We start from the raw sequence: 11391 nt of genomic DNA, 5'->3' as shown, positions 1-11391 counted from the left end.
AGTCTTTTCCAATGAGTCAACTCTTCACGTGAGGTGGCCAAAGTACTGGAGTTTCAGCTTTAGCATCAGTCCTTCCAAAGAACACCCAGGACTGATCTCCTTTAGAATGGACTGGTTGAATCTCCTTGCAGTCCAAGGGACTCTCAAGAGTCTTCTCCAACACCACACTTCAAAAGCATCAATTCTTCGGCACTCAGCTTTCTTCACAGTCCAACTCTCACATCCATACATGGCCACTGAAAAAACCATAAACTTAACTAGACGGACCTTTGTTGGCAAAGTAATGTCTCTGCTTTTGAATATGCTATCTAGGTTGGTCATAACTTTCCTTCCAAGGAGTAAGCGTCTTTTAATTTCATGGCTGCAGTCACCATCTGCTGTGATTTTGGAGCCCCCAAAAATAAAGTCTGACACTGTTTCCACTGTTTCCCCATCTATTTCCCATGAAGTAATGGGACCAGATGCCATGATCTTAGTTTTCTGAATGTTGAGCTTTAAGCCAACTTTTTCACTCTCCTCTTTCACTTTCATCAAGAGGCTTTTGAGTTCCTCTTCACTTTCTGCCATGAGGGTGGTGTCATCTGCATATCTGAGGTTCTTGATATTTCTCCCGGCAATCTTGATTCCAGCTTGTGCTTTTTCCAGCCCAGCGTTTCTCATGATGTACTCTGCATAGCAGTTAAATAAGCAGGGTGACAATATACAGCCTTGACGTGCTCCTTTTCCTATTTGGAACCAGTCTGTTGTTCCATGGCCAGATATAGTTGATTCTGAAAATTGTGCTAAAGAATTCCTACCAATAAATCCAAAAGGACTAACAGAGTTAGAAAACCTACTTTTTGCAACCCGTTATGAAGTGATAGATGCTAAGCAACAGTCATCAACCCGTGCTAAAAACACTAGGCAAGAGGTTGATGAAGAATGCATCAACCCCAGGGACTCCACTAATCAACTGTAAAAGAAAAGTGGAAAAGAGACAGCCAGACATTGTGTTCTCTAGATGTGCTACAATCACAAGTAGAAGTACCACCTGTGAGGTGTGAAGTCCTCTATCTACCAGTGGGAAATATCTGAAAAAGAAGAAACCGTTCAGTGACTACAAGGGTGAAGGTTGCCAACAGCCAAATCCAGATCACATAAAATTCTATAAGACATATTATTATTCCTTCCACAAAATAATTATATGAAGAAAGATGAGAAGAGAAATTTTCATAAATTTTGCATTTTAAGAAACATATGACTAGATCCAATACATGAATCTTTGTGTGAGTGCGTGCATGCTCAGTTACTCAGTTGTGTTCAACTCTTTGTGACCCCATGGACTGCAGCCTGCCAGGCTCCCCTGTTCAGGGAATTTCCCAGGCAGGAATACTGGAGTAAGTTGTCATTTCTACTCCAAGGAATCTTTCCAACCCAGGGATCCAAGCCACAAATTTGGCGTCTCCTGCATTGGCAGGTGAACTCTTTACCACAGAGCCACCTGTGAAACCCCAGGTCTTCTTTGACTCCTGATTAAAATAAACCAGTTATATAGACATTTTTTAAAAAAACACTAGGGGAATTTTAACACTGACTGGATAACAGATGCTGTTAAAGAATTAATGCAATTTTTGCAAAGCATTATTTGCAATTCTTGTCATTTTACGTGTGATACTGGAATTATGATATTCCTTTAAAAGATCTTATCTGTTGGTCATACATACTGAAATACTTGAAGGTGAAATAATATTACACTTGGAATTTTAAAGAGAATATTTTACTCTAGTATTTAAAGGGAGGGGAAAATGGGGTGAGATAAAGATGAAAGAAGTTTGATTAAAAATGCAATGAATTGTACAGTGGGATTTCTATAGTTCTCTACCATTGTGCTGCTACTTGAAATTTTCATAATTAATAGTAAAGAGCTAAAAAAATGAGATAAAAGGCCAGTGAAGTAGTATTATTAATTTCATATTACTAATAAAGAAATTAAGATTCTTACAGGTGATATTAACTTACCCAAGATCACAGTAAAACTAACACAGCTGAAATTCAAACCTTTGTCTTTTGGACACCAAGATCAAGAGTCTTTCTATCACATTAAGGCCAGATTCCCTGGTGAGAAAAAAATTAAAATTTAGCAATGACCCATGCTGTTAAAACCCACATAGAATTTTAATATTTGCTAGCATCAATTTAGAACTAAATAGCTTCTGTGGATGATTCAAAGTCCTGCATTTATCCTTTAATCTTCAATGAAATTAATAGAGTATGCCAAGAATTTTCCATTTTATGTTAAATCCTCTTAGACAGCCACTGTGGCTTCTATTTGTTTCAGGGGAACTTGATTTGGCTGTAGCAGCTCTGCAAAGTCTGCTTTTTATTTCCAGAATCTGAGCAGAACTACGTCTGTTATTTGGTCCTCTGAAGTCTCTTCCGGGATTAAGTTCTTAGCCTAAAACAACATTTTAATGGTGGAAGTAAAAGAAATGCCCATAGAGACAATAAACAATGTGTCTGGAAATGAGAGAGGAGTGGTCAGGCTGGCGTGGTGGTTATCCATTCACGGCCAGGATCCCAGGCTGCCTTCTTCCCACCTGTTAGGGCAGTCTATGAATGGTCCTTACATCTTTTAATGATTCCAAAAAAATTCAAAAGAAAAATAACATTTCATGACACAGAAAATTATATGAAGTTCAAATTTAGTGTCCACAAATGAAGCTGTAGTCTAAAATAACTATGGCCAAGCACTTATGTGTCGTTACGCTGCTTTTGCACCATAACAGCTCTGCTGAGTAGATTCGAGGCAGAAAATACATGGCAAACACTGTCTAAGATCCTGACTATCTATTTGGTCCTTTACGGGGAAGTGTTTGCGCTCCCATGGGGTAAAGAATGGCAGCAGATGGGAGCAAAAGAAGGAGGCAAATAGAGGCAGACAAAGCCTCGGTCTGAGTTTTTCGTTGCTGTTTTTCTTCAGTTCAGTCTCCCTTGTTCTACCCTCCCATTTTGGTGATTTCCCTTCTCTTTTCTTTTCAGTGGTTATACACTGTGAACATTACCAAGTGATAAGGGACATTACATCATAGGAATTAGTCACTCTTTAGAATGAACCTCACTGCATTCTGTCTTTTATAATTTGAAAATCACATCAAGCCTCTCATTATATATCCTAAAATATATTCTCTTACCTGCCTTTTATTCTTAATATCAAAAAACTTCTGCTCCACGAATGAACTTATTTATGACTTTGCACAGCACACACGAAATAGAAATGACTCATAGACACAGAAAACAAACCTCTGGTTACCAAAAGAGACAGTTGTGGGGATGGGAGGTGGTAAATGAATTCGGAGTTTGGGATTAGCATACACACTACTGGGGCATCGCTCGTGGCTCAGAGGGTAAAGCATCTGCCTGCAATGCGGGACACCTGGGTTCAATCCCAGGTCAGGAAGAGCCCCTGGAGAAGGAAATGGCAACCCACTCCAGACCTCGTGCCTGGAAAATTCCATGGATGGAGGTGCCTGCTAGGCTATACGGTTCATGGGATCGCAAAGAGTTGCAACACAACTGAGCAACCTCGCTTCTCATGAATACACTCTAGTATGTATAAAACAGATAAACAAAGACCTACGTGTGGCACAGGGGCCATACTCAACATCTGATGGTGATCTAGGAAAGAGTCTGAAAAAGAATAGGTATACATATGTGTGTATATCTATATATATATATATATAGAGAGAGAGAGAGAGAGAGGCAAGAGAACTTTTTTTACCACTGCGCTACCCCTGGAGAAGGAAATGGCAACTCATCCCAGTATTCTTGCCTGGAAAATTCCCTGGACAGAGGATCTTGGCAGGCCATAGTCCATGGGGTGGCAAAGAGTTTGATGTGACCAAGAACACACATGCACACATATATATGTATACCTGAATCACTTTGCCATATACGTGAAACTAACACAACATTGTAAATTAACTATACTCCAAAAAAAAAATTTCTGCTCTACTGATACTTCTCAAAACATCCTACCTCCTCCTCTCACTGGTTGGGTCATCTTAAACAAGTTTCATAAAACCTTAACCTCAACCTACATATCTGTAAAATAGGGGTGATAACCCCGAGAGTTGTAAAAACGAGCGATTTTTAAAATCTCCGGTTGTGGAAGGCACTCACGGGACAGTAACTGCTAACACCGTTGCTTCGATGATTTTATCTTATGAAGGACCACAGAAAACAAGCAGTCCATAAGACAGGGGCTAAGTCATGCCTATCTGGTTGCAAAGTTTACATGCATCTCTATTTGTACGAAATCAAATCCCATCTTTCTCTTGGTTCAGGAAGCGTCCACGGCCACAGTCCTTCGTTTGTATAAAGAAACCCAAGAGGAACTTAAGCCAGCAAAGTGCAAACTGCCATATGGCATTACCGTCCAGGGGGAAATCCATCTTAGCATTTTATTTCTGCCAGAAGTAGATTAGGCAGATAAAATTTTCAAAATAAAACACAATCAGTTAATTAAAGTGAGAAAAGAATTTCATTTGTTTTATGCTAGAGTGGACTGAAGACAGCTTACGAGTGGCATCAGGCCAAGAGGTATTATTTCCTAGATCTGGGCTTTTCAAACAGGGCTCCCAAGGGAAGGGGCGGTGCTGGGCAGACAGGGCTTTGCTGTCTGGACTCAAACCAAAGCAGTTCTGCTTTGTTCTGTCTCACACTGAATTTTTCCATGAGACTTTCCGTGGAGAAAGAATTTTCTACAACTAAAAGACCTGAAGGCAGACTGCCCAGTTTCATGGCCTGACTCTGCCAGTCAGTAGCTGTGTGACCTTGAGCAATTCCTTAACCTCTCTGTGCCTCAGTGTCTTTATCAGTAAAATTCAGATAATATTATTATTAATGATTAATGACAGTATAAATAACAAATAACATGGGGTTGTTTGTGAGTTAACATTTGCCAAGCAGGGGTAATAGAGCTTGTTGTTCAGTCGCTCAGTCGTGTCCAACTCTTTGGGACCTCATGAACAGTAGCACCCCAGGCTTCCCTGTCCTTCACCATCTCCCAGTGTTTGCTCAAACTCATGTCCATTGAGTCGGTGATACCATCCAACCATCTCATCCTCTGTCACCCCCTTCTCCTGCCCTCAATCTCTCCCATCATCAGGCTCTTTGCATCAGGTGGCCAAAGTATCAGAGCTTCAGCTTCAGCATCAGTCCTTCCAGTGAATATTCAGGACTGATAGCGCCTGGCACATAAAAAAATGACTTGTACATGTTTGTCAAGTAAGTAAATAAAATAAAGCCATTTTTCACAATTACTGCTGACAAGTATTCTGAGTGGTAGAAAAGAAGCCAATAATACTTTAAACAGTTTGCAGATCGAGCTGGGCTGCAGAGGAAAATCGAAATTTTAAGACCAGTAAATCCATAGTATTGATTCTTTCTTGATAACGCATCAATGATTTGTCAGTATCCCCAGCTGATTATGCTAACATACAATGAATAGTTTACTATTTACAAAGCAATTCACACACATTTTTCGAATTATAATCTATGTGACAAACCAACACATCACTGAGTGCCCAGGATTATGTAACTAAACCTACTTCTCTGATTAATGACATACAAATGGCTCAGCTATTATACAATAAACACATATAAGGCACTATGTGGGCTGAATTTTGTCCTCCCTTCCATTTATATGTTGAAGCCATGATACCCTGTACTTCAGAATGTGACCTTACTTGGAAATAGAATCCTTGCAAACCTCAGTCTTCCTGGTGGGGCTAGTGATAAAGAATCCACCTGTCAACACAGGAAATGCAAGAGATGCCAGTTCGATCCTTGGGTTGGGAAGATCCTCTGGAGGAGGAAATGGCAACCTGCTCCAATATTCCTGCCTGGAAAATTCCATGGACAGAAGAGCCTGGTGGGCTACAGTCCGTGGAGTCGAAAAAGAGTCGGACACAATGAGCACTCATCATTTTGCAAACATACTTAGGTGCTCTGTGATGACCTAAAGGGGTGGGATGGTGGAAGAGGAGAGAGGCTCAAGAGGGAGGGGATACATGTATAATTACAGCTGATTCAAGTTCTTGTATGGCAGAAACAAACATAGTAAAAAATAAATTAGAAAAATAAATAAATAAAAGAACAAAAGAAAGATAAGGTCATAGTAGAGTGAAAGTGAAAGTCGCTCAGTCGTGTCCAACTCTTTGCGACCCCGTGGACTGTATAGTCCATGGAATTTTCCAGGGAAGAATACTGGAGTGGGTAGCCTTTCCCTTCTCCAGGGGACCTTCTGAACCTAGGGATCGAACCCAGGTCTCCCACATTGCAGGCGGATTCTTTACCAGGGAGCCAGAGTGAGGTGGACCCTAATCCAATCTGATGTCTTTATAAATGGGGGAAATTGGGGCCCAAATGCACACAAGGAAAAGTCCATGTTCAGCTGAAGGCAGAGACCAAGGTGATGTTTCGACATGATAAGGAATACCAAATATTGCCAGAAAACCACTAGTAGCTGGAGGAGAAGCAGGGGACAGATTCTTCTTTACAATTTTCAGAAGGAAACAACCCTGCCAACACCTTGATCTTTGATCTTGAACTTCCAGCCTCCGGAACTGAGAGACGAGAAAGTACTATGCTTAAGCCACTCTGCGGTACTTTATTTTAGCAACCTTAGAAAATGAATACAGGAACTGTCTACAGACTAGAGATTTTAACAAAGGAGTGTCCTTCCTTTATTTAACCCTTGATTCATTCATTCATGTATTAAATATTTATTGAATACAGCAGTTTTAGAAATTTGTAGCTGCAGAACCAGGTCCAGGACCCTGCTTTCACGGGACTCTCAGTACAGAAGGGGAGACAGACACGAAACAAAGCAGCTACACAGAAGACAGTCAGAGGTGGTGTCATGAAGAAGCGTAGAACAGGGTAAAGGATAAAAAGCGGGGTTGCTTCGGATGGACGGAGAGAGACAGCCAACCTGAAGAGGTGGCATTTAAGCAAAAGACTTGAATAAAGGAGGTGAAGCCATGTGGCCATCTGGGAGAAGAGGATTCCAGGCTAACGGTGAGCAAGATTCCAGGCTGGAACTTGCATGAAGTCCTGTTCTAAGAACCAGGTACAAAGGGTCACCTATCATTTTTTTCTTTTTCTTTAAATGGGTAGGGAAAAAATTTTTTTTTAATAGACTGAAACATAAGACTTTCAATTTGCCTAAGGAGTCTTCTCCTTAGCCCACTTAAAACAGGTCTTATCGTGCCCAGTCATGTCCAATTCTTTGCATCCCCATGAAATGTAACCCGCTAGGCTCTCCTGTCTATGGGATTTCCCAGGCAAGAATACTGGAGTGGGTCGCCATGCCATCCTCCAGGGGAACTTCCCAACCCAGGGATAGAACCCGTGTCTCCCACACTGAAAGCTGATTCTTTACCTGCTGAGCCCTCTGGGAAGCCATAGACTATTGTAAACAGTGCTGCAAGGAACACTGGGGTGCATGGACGGGAGAGGAGTTTGGGGGAGAATGGATACAGGTGTGAGTACGGCTGAGTCGCTCTGCTGTGCATATCACTGTTAGTCGGCTATACTCCAATATAATATCAAATGTGAAAAGCAAACAAAAACAGGTCTAGCCCTGGCTGGTGAGGCTCCCTGAGGGCTGACGGCAGGGACAGTGACGTCTGGGGTGCTGTCGGGTGCCACAGGGCATATGCAACTGAGTCTAGGACCCCCGGTGGAAGGGGCACTTGGTTAAGAGCAGCTGACCACACTGTGGCATTCTCGACTCACTTCCGTGAGTGCTGACACCCGCAGCAGCACGGCGGGTGCCCAGCTTGACTCTCCCTCCCAGGTATGTGGGGTCACCCTGTGCAGGAGCCTCTGCAGGGAAGACCTCTTCCTTCCTCGTCACTCCCTGGTGCTGGAGCGCGTGTACAACTCCTAGACTCCGTCAGTCAGCTGAGTGCTCCCGCCCGGAAAGGTCATCAAAGGATTGGCCCTCCGGCTTGTTGTGCTAGAGGCAGTGACAATCCCCTTCTTGCTCTGGGGAGGAGGGACTCTGGCACAGAGCAGTGCTTTAGATCCAGCAGCAGGAACACCTGGTACCTAGCACCCAGTGGCAATGCCCAGAGGATTGTATCCCCGCCCGTTACCGATCTTGGCCGGGGTACCAGCACTGGACTCTCCCATTTCCATATCTAGTTTTCCCATCAATTCTGGATGCCGAGTTTACTTCCAGTAAATTCCTTTCCTGTGCCTTCCCAGGTGGCTCAGTGGTAAAGAATCCACCTGCCAATACAGGAGACACGGATTCAATCCCTGGGTGGGGAAGATCCCCTGGAGAAGAGAATGGCTACCCTCTCTAGTATTCTTGACTGGAGAATCCCATGAACAAAGGAGCCTGGAGGGCTACAGTCCATGGGGTCACAAAGAGTAGGACACAACTGAGTAACTGAGCACGCTCATGCACAAATTCCTTTCCTACCTAGGTGAGCCAGACTCAGTGCTTAGGAAGCGAGAGCCCTGCTTTGGCACACTGTCTGAGTTTTCAGCTTCTCAGTTCTGAGCTAACAATATTGACAATTGTCTCAGCATTCTTAGTCACCATGATAGAGAGCTTAGATATTAGAAACTGAGAGAGTTAAGTTACAATAAGACGGTACAAAGGTAATGAGGTTATATGAGGGGAAAGTAAAACTAAGGTGTCTCCCGACCCTGGAAGAGACTGGCCGTGCCCTGAATACTGAACAGCACACCTGTTCTGCAGCGACATTACACAGCACAATGGTGACATCCAGTGTCAGCTGGCTAAACCTCAGGTGACCGTGCAGTTTACCTGAAAATGATGCACAGTGCATCAAAAGACATGCATGTCAGCACTGAGCCCAAGCCACAGCAATGCTGTTTGCAAGCAATAATCTAAGATTTTTAAAGTAGAATTAATTTCTATTCATTTCTAAACGCTACTCATTTGTAAACACACGTTTATATCATAGCCAGTGCTATAGAAAGCTCTTAGATATGTAACAAAGGCAAATTCAATAGGGGGATAAAAGGATTGAAATACTTTAGAAACACGATAGAAAATGTATACTTTTGACAGAGCACTGTGCCTTTTGCCCAGGAATTATTTCCCATGCGTTGTCAAAATTAATCATCAAAGCACAGTGTGCAATAACTGTGACCTCTATACTTATATCTATCTGTATGTATGTATAAGGCTGCCAAGTCACAGAGAAGTGATGTGTTTTTCAAAATTATAAGTTAATCTCATCACCTGAACCCAGAAAGTTATTTTTTCAATTCTTTATCACCATTTATTGAAATTATTCTTTTTCACACATGGAATTACACTTTTATCTTTGTCAAAAATCAAGTGGTTTGGAAATCTTCACTTGATTTTGTGTTTGGAGAACATTTCTGGATTCTCTTCTAATCTATTTTGATGTCTGTTCTTTTCATATTTTTTAATTTAATTTGGATTTTATATCGGAGTATAGTTGATTTGCAATGGTTGTGCTCATTTCATGTGTACAGCACCGTTATTCACTTATACATATACATGGATCTATTCCTTTTGAGTATTTTCCCATATAGTTTATGACAGAGAATTGACTAGAGTTCCTTGTGCTGTACAGTAGGTCTCTGTTGATAATCTATTTTATGTATAGTAAGTAGTGTGTATCTGTTAATCCCAAACCCCTCCTTGGAAAAGTTTTAATCTCCCTTAGGCTTTAGCTTCCTCAACTGAAAAACCCAAATGAAGCTGTTAACTTCCTCACAGAGTTGCTGCTAAGTCATTCAGTCATGTCCGACTCTTTGCAACCCCTTGGACCGTAGCCCGCCAGGCTCCTCTGTGCGTGGGATTTCCCAGGCAAGAACACTGGAGTGGGTTGCCTTTCCCTTCTCCAGGGGATCTTCCCGACCCCTGCATCTCCTCCTGCGTCTCCTGCATGGCAGGTGGATTCCTTATTGCTGGAGCCATTGAGTTATACGATGATTAAACAGGATAATGCAGAAAAAGTGCTTAATGGGGTATCTGACTATAATCCACATTATATTCAGAGAATATTAAATAACTGTGTTTAGGCTCACAGCTTATAATGGACATTTGCTTAGAGCATCATCTGAAAGTATCAAGGCCTAAACCCAGTTGCCCCCTTTCTATTCCCACCCCCCAGCCCCATCAGTCAGTTACACCTGCTGCTCTGACCTTCTCAGCTAACGATCTATTTTAAAGCCACTTATGACTCATCAGTGGAAGAATATGAAAAGAACTAGTTGTCACTGATATATATCTCAGTCATTTGCAACATTGATAAGAAAGGTGCCCTTTTGGAAAATTTCTTCTGTGGCTTCCTGAAATATTTTAAGAATAAAAGGCTCAGGGATTTACAAAATAGCTATAGCTTCCCAAACTGGTCTTGGGATATCTGAGCTTCAACATCATCTACATCATTTTAAAAATTATCCAGAGAAGGAGGGAAAGACAGACAATCCCACTTGTGGGTGAGGACGGGGAGAAGCAGCAACTCCTGGGTGTTGCTGGTGGGAAAACCAAACTCACAGCCATACGAGACATCAACACTTAGGCAGCTTCCTATAAAGTTAAGCACAGAGTGTACAACCCAGTAGTCCCTCTCCTAGGGGATTTTGTATGTCCATAAAACACATTTATAGTGGCCAAAGTCTGGGAAAAATTGAAATATTCATTAACAGGTGAATCCTATTCATCAATACAAAAGAAGGATCAACTGATATGATGTGAAGAGCTGACTCATTGGGAAAGACCCTGATGCTGGGAAAGGTTGAAGGAAGGGGGAGAAGGGGCGACAGAGGATGAGATGGTTGGATGGCATCACCGACTCAACAGACATGAGTTTGAGCAAGCTCCGGGAGATGGTGAAGGACAGGGAAGCCTGGTGTGCTGCGGTCCATGGGGTCGCAAAGAGCTGGATACAAGTGAGCGACTGAACAACACTGATACAATATAGATGAATCTCAGATGCATTATGCTGACTGAAAACAGCCAAATTCCAAAGGCTACATATTCCATAGTTCCATTTATATGATATTCTAGAAAATTTGAAACTATAGGGTCAGAAAACTGAACTGAGGATTAAGAGTGGGGAAGGGATTGACTTGGAGAAGGCTATGGCACCCCACTCCAGTACTCTTGCCTGGAAAATCCCATGGACGGAGGAGCCTGGTAGGCTGCAGTCCATCGGGTCGCGAAGAGTCGGACACGACTGAGTGACTTCACTTTCACGCACTGGAGGAGGAAATGGCAACCCATTCCAGTGTTCTTGCCTGGAGAATCCCAGGGACGGGGGAGCCTGGTGGGCTGCCGTCTATGGGGTCGCACAGAGTCGGACACGACTGAAGCGACTCAGCAGCAGCAGC

General features: G+C 42.6%; 1 protein-coding gene across 4 annotated transcripts in view; it reads right to left on the bottom strand.

Moving 5' to 3' along the window:
• CCDC68 (coiled-coil domain containing 68) overlaps positions 1-11391 on the bottom strand; it is a 60360-nt gene that overhangs the window by 42850 nt on the left and 6119 nt on the right. For 2 of the 4 annotated variants that reach the window (XR_826578.1, XM_010854789.1), the window contains exon 2: positions 1999-2094. The exons of the other annotated variants lie outside the window; for them this stretch is intronic. The gene's annotated coding sequence lies outside the window, so the exon portion shown is untranslated. The remainder of the gene's footprint in view (positions 1-1998; positions 2095-11391) is intronic. 4 annotated transcript variants of the gene reach the window in all.

The sequence above is a fragment of the Bison bison genome, unplaced genomic scaffold (assembly GCF_000754665.1).
Source record: "Bison bison bison isolate TAMUID 2011002044 unplaced genomic scaffold, Bison_UMD1.0 scf7180017864349, whole genome shotgun sequence".
Taxonomy (NCBI): Eukaryota; Metazoa; Chordata; class Mammalia; order Artiodactyla; family Bovidae; genus Bison; species Bison bison.
The sequence above is the reverse complement of the archived record's forward strand: the minus strand, read 5'-3'. Positions and strand labels throughout refer to the sequence as shown.